We start from the raw sequence: 19,879 nt of genomic DNA, 5'->3' as shown, positions 1-19,879 counted from the left end.
ATTTGGAATGGATGTTAAGTTAGAAAGATTGATAGAAAAATACAAGCACTCATTCCTTTTCCTTTAAGGAAACCGGTTGAAGAGTGTTTTGACCAGTACTGTTCTGGAACTTTCCAATGTAGTAAAGAACTGTAGTTAATATTGTTTAATTATTGTCCTTGAAGCAGCTGCTTTGAATAAAGGCCTAGGAAAAGTGCCCTGGCAGTGCCTCTGAAGTGCAGGAGCGCCCTCTCGTGGGTCTAGGTAGTCACTGCAAAAACACAAAGATCCAGCCACTAAAAACCCAGGTTGGTGAATTAATAAATCTTCATCTCCAGGAGCAGTGGTCTCTTGTTCTGTCTTTGCTAATCCAGGGATCCCATTCCAAGCTGTGCTGTCACATCTAGACTTCTCTTAACTTTTCAGATTCTATAGTATGCATAAAGTGTGTGTGTGTGTGTTTGTGTGTGTGTGTGTGTGTGTGCATGCATGTGTGCATTCATGTATGCAGGTATGTGTACATATATATACATGTATAAAGAATTTACTTACATGAACTCAAGATCAGTAGCTCAGTCATAAGAACAGAAATTTACCATTGCTTGCTGCATTGTCTTTCACACATCCTCCCATTTCTTTTGAAATACTTTAGTTCTGGAAACATGGCATTGCCATCCTCTCCCCGATTTAGAGTCAGCAGGAACAGCTATAAATATGCGTGTCCTGGCACTACAGGCAGCATTTTCTGCTCCCACTCGACCCTTGTCCCACTTGCGCGTCCTCCCACCAGGGTAAGAGTCCTGACCAAGTTTCAGAGTCTCAGATCACTGGGCTGACATACTATCCTTCGGAACCTTTATGCCAAGTAAATGACTGCACAGTGCTTTCTAACACAGCTTACACTGTGTGCTTATAGTTGTTATAACATGTATCAGCTAATGCTGACATTTCCCTCCACTGTGGAAATATGTTTGAGCACCATTTTAAACAGTTATGGTAAATACGGAGACATGGATGAAGACAAAATGTTTGAAAACAGACTCCCAAAATTTTAAGCATTAGGGTTTCCCACTCCCTCATCCTCACTTTTTGATTATATAAAAAGCAGCAAATTCACCAGAAGCTGTTCTAAGTTCTTCAGGCCAACAAGGTGATTGGCTGGCTCTTAATCAAGCACTACCAATATCTCTCCCATACCAAGAAATCCATTTCAGAATCATTTGGTGGAAGTCTGTGGCATCTTAGTTATCTCCTGACTCCTCAAGTCCAGTTTATATCCTCTTGTTACAAGAGACTAACAGTCCGAAGACAGCTCTCCTGATGCTCCTGATGCTCTATTTGAGTTAGTAACATTTACTCTCTCGTTTTTAAAGTTAAAAGTTCCTTCACAAGTTGTGGTAAGGATTAAGTAGTGCAATGCATGAAATGCAGATTCATATATTTTCAGGATTAATACTCAAAAGATGTGATCCTCAACAGTACATAGTTACTATAGTATGAAATATTCAAATGCCTCCAATCGTACTGGCTTTAGCCACTCCCTGATACCATAATCTTGTTTAGTTTTGATCTGTCTTGGAATACCGTGTGGCTGACCTCCTCCCTTAGTCCTTGATTACTGTCACCCTTAGGCACTCTGACCCTCGTGGTCATAACTAATATCCCTGCTAGCCCTCCCATCCACACTGGCTTCTCTCACGATGGACAGGAGCCCTTTCACATCTCATCATGACTGGCTGAAAGTCTGACTCCTAACATCATATGTTCAGCCTTGAGCTCCAGGCTTCCCTGAATGAAATAAGGCCATGCAATATGGCAAATTGCTCCTGAGAAACAAACAGCATTTCTACAAACCTCTCATTATCAACTGCCTGGTCTATACAGCTCAAGGTTTCGTCAGCCATTCCATTGCTTGCCTGCTTAAGACTCCCTGTAGACCAGAGACCCTGCTGAAATCCAAGCCCACAATGCCCCTCCTACTTGCTCCTTCCTTAACTCCACACAGCCAACTGGAAAACGGGGGAGGGGTAATATAGATAACACCTGCAATGCAAATATTCAAATACTTAATAAATTTGAAAATCTCAAAATTACAAGAGAACACTATTATGTGTGTCTCACATAAAGAGAAAGATCAAAGTATATAAAGAAAAGAGGCAAGAAACAAGAACTTCAGGTGCATAAAAAGCAATTAAAAGAGGTGACATATGAGAAAACAGAATAAATAGTATGAGAGAGGTAAGATGATTCTTCATAAACAGCATCCATCCAGAAATGACATGAGGATGTGGACAGTGAACCCAAGACTTTACATACTGAAACAATGAACCCTCTAGATTAAGAAAAACAATGATTCCAGTTTAAAAATAATTACCAGGAACCTTGAATAAAGACTTACTTGGACAATAACATGAAAATATGTACATGCCTGCATTCACTGTTGGGATGGAATGCAACTACTAAGAGGGGAAAGCAACCCAATATTCATTGAAAGCAAATAAATAAAGGAAGTGTGGCATACACATGAAGAGATGTTTTCAGCTATTAGGTGGAGGGAAATCAGATCATATGGATAAACTTAAGGGCATTATGCTAAGTGGAATAAGACAGTCGCAATATAACTCCATGTATATGATGTGTCTAAAGTAGCCAAACTTGAGGAAATAAAAAGGTAGAATCACAATTGACTAGGGACAGGGAATGGGCCAGTTTTTCAATGACTTCACTGTAGTTTAACTAGAGGTGGCAAACCCCTCATTTAGCATGCACAAATCCCCATGTTTAACCCACAGCAACTGCACAAATCAATGAATATATCCATTTTGCAAGATGGAGTTTAAGGGATTTGCTGCATAATGATATGAATATACTTAGCACTGATGAACTGAACTTAAAAGAGCACAAGGAAATGGATTTTATGCAGTAGTTTTTACAACAGTACAGTGGTTTGGCCCATCTTTATCTTTGTGTGCATGTGTTCTTCTAATTGAAGAAATAAGTTGAACAACTATCTCAAGCAACAGCAACATCTTATGACACCTTCCCTGTGTGCAACAAAGAAGCAAGGAAATTTGCCCATTGAGACAACCTTGTTGGAGAAATAAGAGGACAATGGTCTCTTTCTTTCCTCATAGAAAGGAACTTATAGGTAAGTCCTGGAAACCCAAGACAGAGAGCCTAGAGCCAAGTTACAAGGATTAAAATTTTGTCCTGTGTAAGAATGAGCCCTTATCACTTATAACAAGTGAACTGTGACTCACTCTACAAATGACAGGATGGGGTATTTCTCTTGTACTATAGTGTCCATTGGGGTCTCAGCTCATGCTTTTCAATATGAGTAATCCAGAGTCTTAGATGAGCTCTTCTTTTCCCTCTTCCTCCCCATCCCCTTTTCTTCCCCTCCCCCTTTTCTTCTTTTCTTCCTCTTCCCTCCTCCTCCCCCACCTCAGACACATCACATCTACAATCTTAGCCTAATGTTCATTTCAAGCATCTTGAGAAAATTCTGTCATAATCACACTGCTTGTAATTTTGGGCAGATCGTCTGTGTAATGACTTTGCCCATGGAATTCATTCTAGTGGTACATATACATATATTAATATTACATAACAAGACACATCAAACATGACTATATTTTTGTTTTATTCTTTCTCTTTTCATGAAAATAGATTCTTCTCATACAATATATTCTAATTGGTTTTCTTCTTGAGTCAAGAGAGTAGCATGGATATAATTCATTATCAGTATACATCACAAGTAGGACTCTTGGCAAAAGCAAAAGTTCTTCTGGGAATTTCTACTACTGAGTTTTTCTATTTGTAGGTAGCAATTATTTGACTCTCTTTTGAGACAAATTTCACTTTGGGATAAATGACCTAATTGTAAATGGCAGCTCCACAGTCTTAATAGCTGAGCAGCTGGTACTTAGTCCTCAGCATGCATCACTCTTCATCCTTGTTGCAAGCCTATGAAAGGGTACTCCTACCATTTCTGCTCCTGGTTTATGAATTTAAAAAATATACACTTTAAAAAGACAAACATCCTGCTTAAAGTTTCATAATAATAGAAAAGCAAAGATACTTTTTTCTCCTTTTCTTGAAAACAGATTCTTTTCTCACATAATACATCCTGATTATAGTTCCCCCTACTCCTCCCAGTTCCTCCCAACCTTTCATCTTGTCCAGATCAACTCCCTTTCTGTTGCATTAGAAAAGAACAGGATTCTAAGAGATAGCAACCGAACATGACAAAATAAAATGTAATAAGATGAAGCAAAAACAATCATATCAATGTTGGACACAGCAACCCGACAGGAGAAAAAGAGTCCCAAGAACGTCCTGTGCTTACTGCTTCAGTCTCTATGAGGAACAGCAAAGATTCTTCATGTATGTATATGCATAAGTATATGTATATGTATGTATATGTTCTTATTTTACATATCATCCAAGTTCCCTCTCCCACCCATGCCCCAAGTCACCCCCTCCCATCCCATTCCCCCCCCCCACTCCACAGGGAAGGTAATGCCTTCCAGGAGGGATCATCAAAATCTGTAAAGTCATTTGGAGTTGGGTCTAGGCCCTCCCTCCTGCCTCTTGGCTAAGGGAGTATCCCTCCATGGGGAATATGTTCCCAAAGTCCTTTCTTGCACCAGGGATACATCCTGGTTCCACTGTCAGAGGTCACTTAGATTGCCCAGGCCTTCTAAATGAGACCCAAGTTCAGGGGGTCTGAGTCAGTCCCATGCTGGTTTCCCAGCCATCAATCTAGGGGTCCATGAGCGCCTCCTTGTTCAGGTCAGCTGTCTCTATGGGTTTCTGTAGACTGGTCTTGACCCCTTTGCTTATCACTCCTCCCTCTCTGCAACTGGATTCCAAAAGTTCGGCTCAGTGTTTAGCTGTGGGTGTCTGCTTCTGTTTCCATTAGCTACTAGAGTAGGGCTCTATGATGGCAGATAAATTAGTTATCAATCTCATTATCACGGAAGGGCATTTAGGGTACCCTTTCCACTGTTACTTAGATCATTAGTTGGGATCATCCTTGTAGGTCTCTGGACATTTTTCTAGAGTCAGTTTTCTCTTCAAACCTATAATGGCTCCCTGGTCCCATATGTTCTCCTCTACTCCCCTTCTCTTTCTCTAACTCCCTCTCCACTCACCCCCCCCAACTCCCAATATGCTCAGGAGATTTTGTTCCTTTTCCCTTCTATGAGGGACCTTGTATGAATCTCTTAGGTTCCTCCTTGTATCCTACTTTCTCTGGTAGTATGAATTATAGGCTGGTGATCCTTTGCTCTAGGTCTAAAATCCATATATGAGTGAGTATATACTAGGATCCTCTTTTTTGTGACTGGGTTACCTCACTCATGATGGTTTCTTCAAGTTCCATCCATTTGCCTGTGAATTTCAAGATTCCATTTTTTTTTCCCAAAGAGTAGCATTCCACTGTGTAAATGTACCATAACTTCTTTAACCATTCTTCAGTTGAGGGGCACCTCGGTTGCTTCCAAGTTATTGCTATTACAAATAATGTTGCTACAAACATAGTTGAACAGATGTCCTAGTTGCATGGATGTGGATCATTTGGGTATGTGCCTACGAGTGGAAATGCTGGGTCCTGTGATGGACTGATTCCCATTTTCCTGAGGAACTCCCATACTGGTCTGCAAAATGGCTGTACAAGATGCACTCCTACCAGCAGTGGAGGAGTGTTCCTCTTTCTCCACATCCTCTCCACCATAAGCTGTCATTGGTGTTTTTAATTTTAGCCATTCTGACAGAAGTAAGATGGTATCTCAGAATTGTTTTGATTTTCATTTCCCTGATGGCTAAGGATGTTGAACATAATCTTAAGTGTCTTTTAGCCATTTTGGATTCCTCTATTGAGAAGTCTCTATTCAGTTCTGTACCCCACTTTTAATGGTGACTAGTTTCTTGAGTTCTTTGTATAGTTTGAAGATCAGCCCTCTGTCAAATATGGGGTTGGTGAAGATCTTTTCCCAGTCTGTGATCTGGTCCCACCACGGCTCCATCCCCAAATAACACACAGAGACTCTGTATTAGATATAATGCTGTTGACAAAGTACTAGTTTTTTATCTGCTAGTTCTGTCTTAATTATTAACCCATTTCTATTAATGTAAGTATTTCCACATGGTCTCATCTTACTGGGGAGAGGGCTGGTGTTCTACTCTCTCCAGTCTCCTCATGCTGACTCCTCCCTCCTGCTTCCTCTCTCCTCGTCTCCTAGTCCTGCCTATCTTGCTTTCCTATTGGCCAATAGTGCTTTATTCATTAACCAGTATGAGAAACATATTTACAGACTGACTCCTCCCTACTACTTCCTCTCTCCTCCTAGTCTCCTAGGCCCGCCTATCTTGCTTTCCTATTGGCCAACAGTGCTTTATTCATTAACTAATAAGAGAAACATATTTACAGAATGACATCAGTGTCCTTTACCTTACAGAAGCTTCTCAGTTTGAGGAGGTCCCATTTATTAATTGTTGATTTCAGTGTCTGTGCTATTGGAGTTATGTTCAGGAAGTGGTCTCCTGTACCAATTTGTTCAAGGGTACCTCCCACTTTCTTTTCTAAGAGGTTCAGTGTGGCTGGAATTATGTTGAGGTCTTTGATCCATTTGGATTAAAGTTTTGTGCATGGCGATAGACATGGGGTAATTATGATGGAGCTGAAAATTCCTGTATCACTTGAGTACCAGGAGAACCAGCACACACAGAAAGTGTGCACTGTGTGCTGTACTGAATTAAAGCAATCCCTCCTTGTGAGAATAATATGTTCATTCGCATACTACAGATAGATTCCACTTTCATACATTCCAAGTTTCACAAAAGTGTTCTGTGATGTAGATTAATGTGTAGAGTGCTTGTCATTTGGCTGTATAACCAAATCGCCCCTAAAAACACACACACACATCTTCTGAGCACCCCCATCAGCTGTGATTAAGACTTTAATCTAATTATCCTGGAAATGTGTCTGGGGCTCTATTTCCCTAAGTCCTTTTAACTTGCCCATTCATGAGTTCACAGAAGCACCATCCCCAGCAAATGGACTGTCACAAAACATGCAGCAACAAAGTCACTATCCTGACAAATAGAAACTTCTTTCTTCTTACCACTTACTTGTAAATTCTCAACCTCCCATTGGGGGGAAAAACTGCTGGGAAATCATGCATATGTTTATAAGCCTTAAAACTTTAGAATTGCCAACTGGGCAACCTTCATACCCCATTAAATGTGCATACTTGAAAATCATGGTTTTACCCTTGTTTTGTTACAAGGGGTTGATCAGCTTTGCAGTCAAGCCAACTATTTCTTGGTCTTTGCTCTAAAAGGGCACCAGCTACTTCCCACCATTAGAAAGTCTTCTGTTCTGTATAACAGCCTTGTCAGTTAATTTCAGCTGGAAAGAACAGACCATATCTCACAGCACCATTTAGCACAGCCTCGGTCTATGAGAACACCACAGAATAAGCAAGCCTCTCAGTTTGCAGTTAATGAATCAAAGTTTAAGGCGACAAATTGGCTTGCTGAGGCAAAATAGTTAATTAACTTTTAGTCAGAAATATTCATCCTGCTTTCTTGGCATAAACAAGTCTCATAAACTCTGCTTACTTACCCAAGTGGTTTTTCTCTCCTCTTGTATCCCAAGGCATCATTCCGGGCTCTTAATACATTATGTCACAGTAGTCTTATAATTTGAATCCATTTTTTAAATGTTTTCAGATTCTGTAGCCAAAAGAATATATATATATATACATATATATGTATGTATATATATATATATATATATATATATATATATATCCTCATCATTAAGTGGGATTCTATAAACACTACAAAATTAACCATTTTAAAAACAACAACAACCAGCTCTAAATGCTGCAATCTCTGTGACTTTGAATGCTAATTGAATCAGCCTTTGTGTTTTTACAGTAAACACATTAATTCCAATCCAAGGTTAGCTACATTTAGCTTGCCAGGTGAGGCTGCTGCAGGCTAATGTTGCAGCAGTAGCTGGTGTTCCTAATTAGCAAAGAGGTTTAATGACAATCACCCCAGAGCCTCTTGCCTTGGGCACTTTATAGATGCATAATTTCCTTAAAACAACATCTTAAGTATTAGCTAGTAAGAGACCTGTGTCCACAACTTTGCTGAATATGTACCTAAGATCCCATATCTTTTATGTTCTCTAGCTGATCTTCCAAAATGCTAATTTTTTTCCTCGATTATGTTTCTTGGGAAGAGATCACTAGTATTTTCTCTGAGAAAAGCATCTATTCATTGCTTCTTCTCTTCAGCCTATGTTTTCGAAAGGAAGGCTGTCTGCTATGGTGGATGTTTATGTTTAACTCCCTGTGACAGAAAGTGCTGCTAAATTTTGTCCTTTGTAGCATTGTGTGTTTACTGTCTTCTAGCCCTGTGCCAGATTTCTTACACCCAAGTCGTTATCATTTTATGAGATGACCTTTTCTCCAAAAGCAAATGATAGGCTCATGAATTAAGCAAGTGTTAGGCCAGACATTATTCTTATTGATGAAGTGGCTTGTTTGTGTGCATGACACACATGAGTGATGCCTTTCTACATACCTCTAGAGACGAAAAGCTCACACTGGAGAAGGGGACCCTCACCTGAAAAGCCCAAGCCTGGTTCCTGGCACTGTTCTGGAAGTCGACTTACTTCCCCGCAAGTAATGTAAAGACATTTTCACTCGTATGAGCCAGACTTGTTGTTCACCACACCAGTCCGAAATGAGATTGGCAGTTTTAACAAACATTTACTGGGCTCCTATAAGGAACAAGGTAAAGTTTTAGAAGCTGAGAGCTTATGATGAACACACCTGCCTTAAAGACATGCAAGGCACTTGCACGTGCTTCCTTTTTGTGAGACATGCACTGTGAGTTTTTCCTTGGGAGTCTAGCCATGCATTCTGCATTCTTCAAGCTGCTCTTGGGTCCCACTCATCCCTCCACCTGATACTTTGCTTCATCGGGAGCCAATACTGGTCTATGAAGAAACCACAGCATAGTGTCTAGGGTGACACTGAAGCAGAAAGGTGTTCACACGGGAAAGGAAGGGTGAAAAGGGTAAGAATGGATGGAAAATGCTCCTGAAAGAGATGACAGGCATTTTTAAAACAATTGTTTTCAGGCCTGCATGACGCCTCAGGAAATAAAGGCCACTGTGCCTGATAACCAAAGATTTACCTCCCCCACCCCAACCCATACGGGAAAAGAGAAAAATGATTCCCATAAATTGTTCTGTGACCCTCACAAGTGAACATGCAAACACAAAGAGAGAGAGAGAGAATAAATAAACAAATGTACACATATTTTAATTTTTTTCTATTTTTGTGTCTATGGGTAATTTGGCTGCTTTTATGTCTATGCACCACATGTGTTCCTGGTACCCACAAAGGCCAGAAGAGGGCTGAGCCCTGAGACTGTAGCTATACACTGTTGTGAACTATCATGTGGGTGCTAGGAATCAAAGCCAGGTCCTCTGCCAAGGTCACCTTGTGATTGCTTTAATAAAGAGCAAAATGGCCAATAGCTAGGCAGGAGGTACATTCAGAACCTCCAGACACATAGAGGACTCTGCAGGCAGAGAAGTCAGCCAGATCTACAATGAGTTGGACAAATAAAATGGGATGGAGATAAAAGCCACATGGTAGAATATGGATTGATTAAAAAAAAAAAAAGTTAAGTTATAAGAGCTAGTTAGGAACAAGCCTAAGCTACAGGCCAAGATTTCATAATTAAGAAGGAGTCTGTCAGTGTCATTATTTGGGAGCTGGTTGACAGGACAAAGAAGGGCTTGTTACATAAGAAAGCTAACCTAGGAATGCCAGGAAAGCTACACCCTCTCCAAAAGTGTCCTCAAGGTAATGTAGATATGGAGCTAGAAAGGCCAGTCCCCAGCCCTTTGTAGTGGACACAGACTGTGCTATTCTTCATGTCCCAGAATTCCCCCAAGGAATCTGTGGGGCCCATTTCTGCCTAGATGCCTTTTTCTGCCTTTGCCTATCCCCTTCCACACTTTTTGTGAGAGTACTCCCTCATGACTTACTGATACAGGGAAATAAATAAAGAGGAGAGGGGAGGAGGAGAAGGAGGAGAAGGGGAAGGAGGAGGAGAAGGAGGAGGAGGAGGAGAAGGAGAAGGAGGAGGAGAAGGAAAAGGAGAAGGGAAAGGGGAAGAAGAAGAAGAAGAAGAAGAAGAAGAAGAAGAAGAAGAAGAAGAAGAAGAAGAAGAAGAAGAAGAAGAAGAAGAAGAAGAAGAAGGACTGACAACGTGAAGACCTGAACTAACTCTTACATAGTGGAGAACTGTGAGGAAATGAACCCTGGACTAAGAAGAGATGGTAGAAGGCAAAAGAAAGTCCATGGGCTTCTCCAGTCCCCTCCAATTTCAGCTGCTTCTTGACCTGACTCAGTAAGCTCATACTATGGAGTACTAAGTTTGGTGAACATGCTTAATAATGCTTCCTTCTCTTTTCTTCCCATTATGTTTAGAATTACATGTCACTTTCAATGGGAAAAAGGATGCTCAGGCAGCTGGTAAAGCATCATTTCTATGGATGTGAGAGAATTTCCTAAAGAAATTGACATTTGCAATCAGCAGGCTGAGAAAAGATGTTCTCTCATTCATGCGGGCATGCATCATCTAATTTGCTGAGACCCCAGACAGAGCAAAAAGTCATACAGGTGAGTCTCCTTTCTATACTGGAACAGCCACTGTCCCCTTCCCTGTAAAGTCATTAATTACTTGTTTTGAAGCCTCTGGGTTCCACTCAAAGCACTCCACCAGCTTGCTTTGTGTTTTAGCTTGTAAATACATAACTCTGAATTTCTTGGCGTCTATAATTTCTTGAGCCAATTCCCATGAAAAGTCTCCCTTGTATAAGGGTTATCTGTACTCATCCAATTAGTCCTGTGTCTTTGGACAACTCTGGTAAATACATTGCCATAGAAATTATTGCTTCTTTCTAAATTGCACCAGTGCAACATGGAGATCCTTTCAATAATCCAAATGCCTCCCCTTTTTCTGATGTCCAGTAAGCACACAGAAAAAGTTTAAGATATCCTAAAAGTTTATCCTTATTGGAACAAAATTTTAAAACACAGGTAACTATTCTCCATCCTGAAAAACTAAGTCTCCACTGCCATTTCCAGCAAAGAAGGACCTTTCCCTTCAGTTGCATGGAGTCAGAAAACTAGGAATGCCTGGAGACCCTTTCATCTATTGTGCTACCGTGGACAGGACCAGTTTCTGGAGAATGCCAGTAACTCTAGTTATGAATAAAGGGGGGCTGAAGCCACAGAGGCATGCACCATCCCTGTTCCTGAGTTAACAGTATCTAAAGCCAAACCCGCCTTGAAATTTTTCAGTAAGACACTAAATGCCTGGGATTTTTCTTCCACATTAATAGTTTTCCTGTTGCTCCCAATAGGGGCCTAATGTAAGGCACCTTCCTTTTGAGAAACTGAGTGCGATGAGATCCTTGTCTGCCTCTAAGCTTTACTCTTTCTCTGGAGGACTTTTCAATGCCTCTCCCTCCTCATGTTCATGCACAATAGTCAAAGATGTCCATTCTACTTGAAGAGCTGGCTCCATATGTCTTCTCCAGGGTAAGTAGCTCTCTGCCTTATTCCTTCCCATTATTCCCTTTTAGACTTTAGACATCTTGGTTTCCAATGAGTAGCTGTGAGACAAGACTACATAAAAACAAGCTTCAAAAGATAGAAGTCCAGCAGGAATTCAAGACTTTTTCCAAAATCTCAAGTGTTTATTCTCTTACAAGACCTTTTTGCTAGAAGTCCTCTGTGTATAAGAACACAGTTGGAAACCAGTTTATGCTGCTTCCTCAATCCACTGAAAGGCAGGATGTCATCACCTTTGGACAGACCACAACATGGCTAGTTTTTAATCCTCATTGCTGCATGTGCTATACATTTGCTAAATTTCAGGTGAAAATGTTTGTTTAAACCTCTAAACTACACTTATTAACTGAAAAACACTGTCCCAAAAAAACATGAGTACTTCTATGCCAATTAATTATCTTGAATACATCTGAACAGAACAGATTTTAGAAAGTCACTTAGAAGGTTTTGGCTGTTCTTTCTGAAATGTTTTTGATGGGGTTTTAATGTTTTAAAAGTCTGACAGCTGCTCCTAAAAATGAAATTCTGTTTGTCAGCAAGCTACAGTTAACTCATTTCAATAAATAGGTAATCTGTTCTTTTAGAGAAGGGTTTAAAGCAGTCGCTGACATTTGAGTCAAAAAGAAAACTGGGCAATTTGAAGTGGTTGGAGCAGTGAAATCTCAGATCAGATCCTGAAGCAGCAATCTGCTTCAGTCTGTCTTAATGAAAGGGTTCAGATTGCAAATAATTCTCTTCTACCATGTGATGTAGGAAAAGAGAGATGACAACATAGTAATCTAGTTCCTTCATAAACACTGTCTTGTTTATTTTTAAAAGATCCATCATGTATAGCAACTTCCTGGACTTCATATTTTCTATGCATTAACAAATATTGGACATAGTATTAAACCAGACATTATTTTCCGGAGGCTCTTAGTAAAAGAAATGCCTCTTCTAGGAGCTAGGGAGATAACTCAGTGGATAAATGTTTGCCTTGGAAATATGAGGACTGGAGTTTGGATTCCCAGATCCAACGTAAATTCTTGATGGGCTTGGTAACCCACCTGTAATTCCAGCTTCAAGGCATGGAAATGGGATTCCCAGAGCAAGCCTAATCATAGCTGAGAGCTCCAGATTTGATGGAGGGAACTTGACTCAATGAATAATATAGAAAAGCAGTTATAGGTGGTCCTCCCTACATCAACATCAAGCTTTTATGTGCACCCCGAGTGTGGGCACATGCAAGTGCGCGCACACACAAACACACACACACACACACACACACACACACACACACACAAGCAAGCATACATATACACACATGCATAGTATACACATTCACATAGATGTGAAAATGAGAAAAAGAAAGAAAAAGAGCCTCTTCTAAGCAGACACACACAACTAAACACTGAGGTGAACTCCTGGAATCCAGTTGCAGAGAGGGAGGAGTGATGAACAAAGGGGTCAAGACCAGGCTGGAGAAACCCACGGAATCAGCTGACCTGAACAAGGGGGAGATCATGGACCCCAGACTGATAGCTGGGAAACCAGCATAGGACCAACATAGACCCTCTGAACATGGGTCTCAGGTAGAAGGCCTAGGCAGTGGAACCAGGATGTATCCCTGGTGTACGAAAGGACTTCAGGAGCACATTCCCCATGGAGGTAGGCCTAGACCCTATCCCAAATGACTTGACAGATTTTGATGATCCCTCCTGGAAGGCCTCACCCTTCCTGGGGAATGGGTGGGGAATGGGATGGGAGAGGGCTAAGGGGATCATGGGAGGATGGGAGGGAGAGAGAACTGGGATTGATATGTAAAATAAGAAAAAATAATAAATAACAAATGCCTCTTCTAACCATTCCCTGATGTACTCAGCAGTTTGCTGGACCAGATTAGCAGCTGCCCTGCTTCTTTGTACATTTGGCATTGCTAATTGTCTATTGATCCACAATTGACTTGACCTTAAAAACACAAGTACATGCCATCAACATCTGGTTTGTAAAACAACAGAAACTGTGGTGCCTTTTCAAAACAGAGGATATTGTGCAGGTTCCAAAATGTATCCAATACAATGATTGAGTGAGTCATATGAAAGAATTGAGATAGTCCTGGCCGGGGGTGGGGGGGAAAGAGGGCAGCTAAAAGTAAGACTGAAAGAACCTTGAGTTAGTGAAGAGTACACACCCTGAGCCACAGCCCATAGCTCTCTGTGAATGTGGTATAGTATTAAAGTGAGGCCTAATGCCATGTTATCCCCATAAACAAAAGCATCTCCCAGCCCTCATCATGAAACTTGCAATAGATGGTGATTGACACAGAGATCTGATGGAAGATGCCATTCTATAAATATGTTTCTCTTACTGGTTAATGAATAAAGCACTGTTGGCCAATAAGAAAGCAAGATAGGCAGGACTAGGAGACTAGGAGGAGAGAGGAAGTAGTAGGGAGAAGTTTCAAGATGTAGGACCAGGCTCTCTCTCCAGTAAGCCAAGACCATGTGAAAACTTAGATTAATAGAAATGGGTTAATATTTAAGACAGAGCTTGTCAATAAGAAATGCTAATAACAGGCCAACAGCTTTGTATCTAATATAGTGTCTGTCTGTGTTATTTGGGGCTGGTGTGGCTATGGGACCAGGACAGCGGGAAAACCTGCTCGTAACAGAAATCCACAATCTGAGATGCAGATACTATGAGGTTGTGGGATGATCAGCTTAGATAGGATATCTATATCACATGTCCTCCTCCCAAATCTCAAGGATCATTGCAGAAGAGTGTGAAAAAAGACTATAAAAGCCAGAGAGTGTGGATTAATAGAAGGAAAGAGTATCCTATGGACAGAGCAGGGCAACTGCACATATGAACTCACAGCAGTTTTGAAAGCATGCACTAGCCCCCATGCAAGCCCAGGCAAGGCCAAATAACAACATGGAGAGGAGAAGTGGATGTGAAGTCCCACCCCTAGCTAAGTAACTATTGGCAATTGATAGCTTTGGGGAGAGGGAGTGTCGATTTTCTTTAGGAGTGTAGACCCTGGTAAGTTGACCATGCACCAGTGGAAGACCACCCATCTAAGAACACATAGAAGGTACGAAGGACTTGAAAAAAGAACACAACGTTGGGTGATAGGGAGAGGGGCATAGATATAGAAGGAATGGGAGGGAATGAATATGATCAAAACACATTGTACAAAATTCTCAAAGAACTAAGATAAAAAGGAATGGAGGGAGGGAGGGGAAAAAGAGGGAAGGGAAAGGGAGGGAGGGGTGAACAAAGGAAGGAAGGAAGGAAAGAAGGAAGGAAGGAAGGAAGGAAGGAAGGAAGGAAGGAGAAAGATGGACAAACTGGTTCTCAAAGTGCAACAAATAATCCCAGCATGTCCCTAATTATAGCTTTTAGGATCATCCAATGTCTCTTGACTCACCATAGTATGGAAGCAGGTAAAAGCAGTAGACAAGTCTTTTCCACTGTACACTATTCAGTATCTCCAGGACTAGTACTGACAGATCCATAAGAAGAATCATTTCGGAAAGAAGGAAGAAAGGAGGGGAGGGAGAATAAAAAAAAAGTAACAATAATAACAAAAAGTCAAAAATATGTAGCTTTCATGGACCCAAAAAAGAATAAAAAATGGAGAATACGGAAATCTTCCCTGAAGTTGAGATAACTATCATACACCAAACTTCTCTATTCCACTTCGAATTCCAGGTTCATTCTCTCCACTCTCCTGGGCCCAATGTAACCGAAGAGATACATAGACAAAGACACAAATAAGTTTTCCCCAAATGCTAAATCAAATGACTTGTCACAGCCATGTCCAAATCTGACCCAGAAGTAAGTGAAGGTTTATTTTGGCTCATGGCTCATGGCTCTGTCTCAAATTCAACTGCATTTGTGCTCCTTTCTTTGCCAGATTTGGTTTCCCTCTCATTCTGCTCTACTTTCTGGTTTCTTCTCACTGTAAATCCAGACAAGTGACAGGAGCCATAAGCACACTGCAGCCTGAATCAGACCCTATCCATACCCTTTCCTCCACCAAAGAAATTGCTCCCATAATTTGAAAGTTCTTGGAACATGGACAGAAGGCAGACACATACTTTGCAAGAATGAAACACAACTTGCCTCTAACCCAGGTTTAGTGGATCTAAACCTAAGGAGCCTGGCCTTCACTGTCCGCACCATCATCAGTATGTGGCATTCTAGGGTCTTACGAGAATCATCTATGACGCTCTCTGCTTGTAGCCTTCTAGGTCCACAGTTCCCAGTGCTTGCAAATTTCTCCAGCAAACCAGTTCCAGAGGACTACAAAGCATGTGATCAGGTTTTATACAGCATTCTCATTACCAATTTTCTATATTAATTAGTCACATCACTGTGACCATATACCTAACAAGAAGAAACTTAGCTGTTGAAGGGTTTCTTTTGACTAATGGTTTAAGGGTACAGTCAGTCCAGGTATGGAAGGAATATCAGAAGGAATATCAACCATCACAGTAACAGTGTGGGGCTGTTTGTTCACATCTGGGTAGAACAGAAAGGATAATCAGGACAGAAAATGGGACCCAGTTATAAATTTGAAGGCCTGTCCCAGCAGTGACCCACTTCCCCCGAACAAGGTACCACTTCCTAGAGAGCCTCCCAAAACAGCACCACCAGCAGGAAACACATGTGCCTGCAGCATACATGTAACACCCAAACCATAACATGTAGTGAGGTATAGGCACAATAATTTCCCAAGAAAAAAAGCAACTGACTTTGGGCAAATTGCATACATTCACTGGGCATTACTTTTCTTTTATGGGGTATGTATTTTAGATGTACTAAAAACTTTAGATGTACATGAAATATTAAGAATGAGTTTATAACCAGATGATGTGTGTACAGGACTTACCACAAAGATAGTTTTAACATTAGCTGACTTCCTTTCCTCTCTTACTCCTTATCCTTCTTACGGAATAAATAGCTTTGGACCCTGTTACAAAACCTTTAGGCCTCTGTGAGCATATGTAATATCTCTGACAGGAAAACTCACCCTACGAGCTTTTACTAGTCTGGCAGGTCAGAAACTTGAGAGTTCTACATGAGTTTCTTACAAGAATGAGTTTATTGTGAGGACACATGAGAACAAAAAGGGAGTTCTTAGAACATGTCCCTGGCAGGGTTGTCCAAACTTTTGGCTCCTCTGGGCCACATTGTTAGTTACAAAGACACATTCAAGAACTGCATGATAAAATGACACACAAGTGGGGAAGAAAACACACCATATTTTAAGTAATTAATTATTGTGTGTTGAATCACATTTACAGCTATCCTAGACTGCCTGCAGACTATGGGCCATGGGCTGGAAAACCCTGGGAGTACATCAATGTACAGAAAATCTGTAAGACCCTTACGAATACTACATACTTTACCAGGAAAAGAACCTGAGCTTTCCATTAGATTGGCTATCATCAAGAAAACAAGTGACTACAAGAGCTAGGGCTAGAGAGAAGGCTTTACAGGTAAGGGACACTAAGTGCTCTTGCAGAGGACCCTGGTTAGGTTCCCAGAATCCACATAGCAGATCCCAACTGTGTAACCTGTGAATCTGATGTCCAGTTTTAGCCTCCTCAGGCACTTGCATACATGTGATATACACGAGCTCTTGCAAGTACACACACACACACACACACACACACACACACACACACACACACACACACACACAAATCTTGGGGCTGGAGAAATGACTCAGTGTTGGTTAAAGCACTTGTTCTTGAAAAGGACTCAGGCTTAATTCCAAGAATTCACATGGTGACTCAGAACTGTTCTTAACTTCAGTTTCAGTGGATCTGACACCCACTTCTGACCTCCCTGAGTACCAGACACACATGTGGTAGGTACACAGGCATGGTACATAGACTCAGCAAGGCAAAACATAAGCACAAAATAAAGCAATCTTTTGTTGAAGGAAAGGAAGGAAGGAAGGAAGGAAGGAAGGAAGAAAGAAAGAAAGGAAGAAAGAAAGAAGACCACAAATGGTAAATAGATAATGAAAATCCAGTACATATACACATGCTGGGATTTTATTAAATGATAAAGAGAAATGAAATTACAAAATTCACAGGAAAAATTATAGTAAATGAGGTGACCTGGGCTCAAGAGGACAAAAACCACACATTCGTTCTCATAAATGAATCCTAATTTTTATAAACATGTGTTTATGTGAGAATTACTGTGTTTGAGAGCCAGGAAGCTGGGGGCTTTAGTGGAAGACAGAACAAAGTAGTTGCACACATACGATAATGGTTATACTAGTGGTAACATGTTTAATAAGTGGGGGGGGGGAGGAACATGGAGGGAGATGAATAAATTGGGGGTCAACCAAATCAGAGAACAAATGAAAGAGCTATAAGCAAACCTGATACATAATACACATACTTTGAAACAATCTAAAGAGTCTTGCAGAGGTGCCTTGCATAAATAAATAAAGCTGTCCACACCAGGAAGTATTGGAAATGAAAGTCCCAGTGCCAGATTTGAGCTATTTCCTTAAGAGTTGTTGATCAGTAGGGCGTCAGTGGTGCATGCTTTAATCCCAGTACTTGGGGAGGCAGAGGCAGGCAGATCTCTGTGAGTTCTAGACCAGCCTGTTCTACAGAGAAGTTCCAGGACAGCCTCCAAAGCTACACAGAGAAACCCTGTCTCAAAAAAAAAAGAGTTGTTGATCAAGAAGGTTCCTGAGGTCCCCAAAATAATGCAGGTTATTGTTACTGCTTCTGATTGTCCTCTAGAACTAGAATGTAAGACCCTAATCCTGAAGATACCACCCACATCACTCACAAGAAGAGAGAGAAGACGAACTGGAAACTCCCTCCCTACTGGCTCATCCTCATGGTTTTAGAAAGTGCTACGCAGACTGCTAGGCTAACATTGTCTTCAACAGAGGTATTTAGCTGTGGACCGTACATTCTACACAACATGCCCACTGGTACAACAGTGGCAGGCCTGTTCTGGGTGCAATCAACCACTCCCTGATTGAATTTTTTTTTTCCCTGATTGAATTTGAGGCCTGCTCTGCCGAAGGGAATTCATGCCTGATCCTGTAAGCAAAATTCCACAGCTAAGGAAGGCATAAACTCAATTGGGGAAGCTACCGATGTTGTTCTAAAGGAACATGATGTGTCCATTAAATTGCCTTCTAAATAATTTCACTTACGCCCCTAAGTCAGGGCCACCATCAGTTTTGGCGAGAGCAGCTTATTTTTTTACAGTGGCCAGTGGCACCACAAAAGCTCATTCTGTCCCGAGTGCTGAGAATAACTTACTGTTCAAAGCCAGGCCATAAACAAAACCTCTGCACTATCTCTCCAAGGCTCAGTGAACATCTCTGAAAAAAAGATGTCGAAATGAAAGAAAGGCTGCAGTTCAAGGGAATGCTTTCTTCCAGGCATAAAGTGGTATTGCACGCCTGAACGCTCAACATCTGTGTTATCAACCTCTGTCAGAGGCAGAGAGAACCACGAGGTCCCATCCCCATCTGAGGTTGTAAATGAAGTTCATAGCTACTGAGTAGCTGGGATGAAGGAGATGTGGGGGATTTTCTTCAATAGTGTAACCATAGTAAAGTTATCAATGCTCCCACAAATAACCCCTTACCCATGCTCCAAAACATTACCCATTAAACAAAAAAGAAAAAGAAAAAAATGACAACAGAAGAGGGAAAAGAGGGAGAGGATCTGAGGCACAAGAAAAGGTTTGGGGTAAATATGATTGAAATATAGCATCTGTGTGAACGTGTCCTGTTATGAGTAGGTTTTTCCTGCCAATCGTTCTGGTCTCCAGCCACGCCAGCCCCAAATAATATACCGAGACTCTGTATTTGATATAAAGCTGTTGGCCAGTTACTAGTTTCTTATCAGCTAGCTCTGTCTTAAATATTAACCCATTTCTATTAATCTAAGTATTTCCATGTAGTCTCATCTTACCAGAGAGAGAGGCTGGCGTTCTTCTCTCCCCATCCTCCATCTTGGATTTCCTCCCTACTGCTTCCTCTCTCCTCCTTGTCCCCTAGTCCTGCCTATCTTGCTTTCCTATTGGCCAACAGTTCTTTATTCATTAACCAATATGAGAAACATATTTACAGAATGACATCTCCCATCAATGTCCAAAAAGTCATTTCTCAAAAAAAGTAAATAAATATTAGTCATCCAAAACAAAATAATAACTTGAACTTTTACTGTCATGCACTTCTTTGTCCA

Source organism: Phodopus roborovskii, unplaced genomic scaffold (assembly GCF_943737965.1).
Source record: "Phodopus roborovskii unplaced genomic scaffold, PHOROB, whole genome shotgun sequence".
Taxonomy (NCBI): domain Eukaryota; kingdom Metazoa; phylum Chordata; class Mammalia; order Rodentia; family Cricetidae; genus Phodopus; species Phodopus roborovskii.
The sequence above is the reverse complement of the archived record's forward strand: the minus strand, read 5'-3'. Positions refer to the sequence as shown.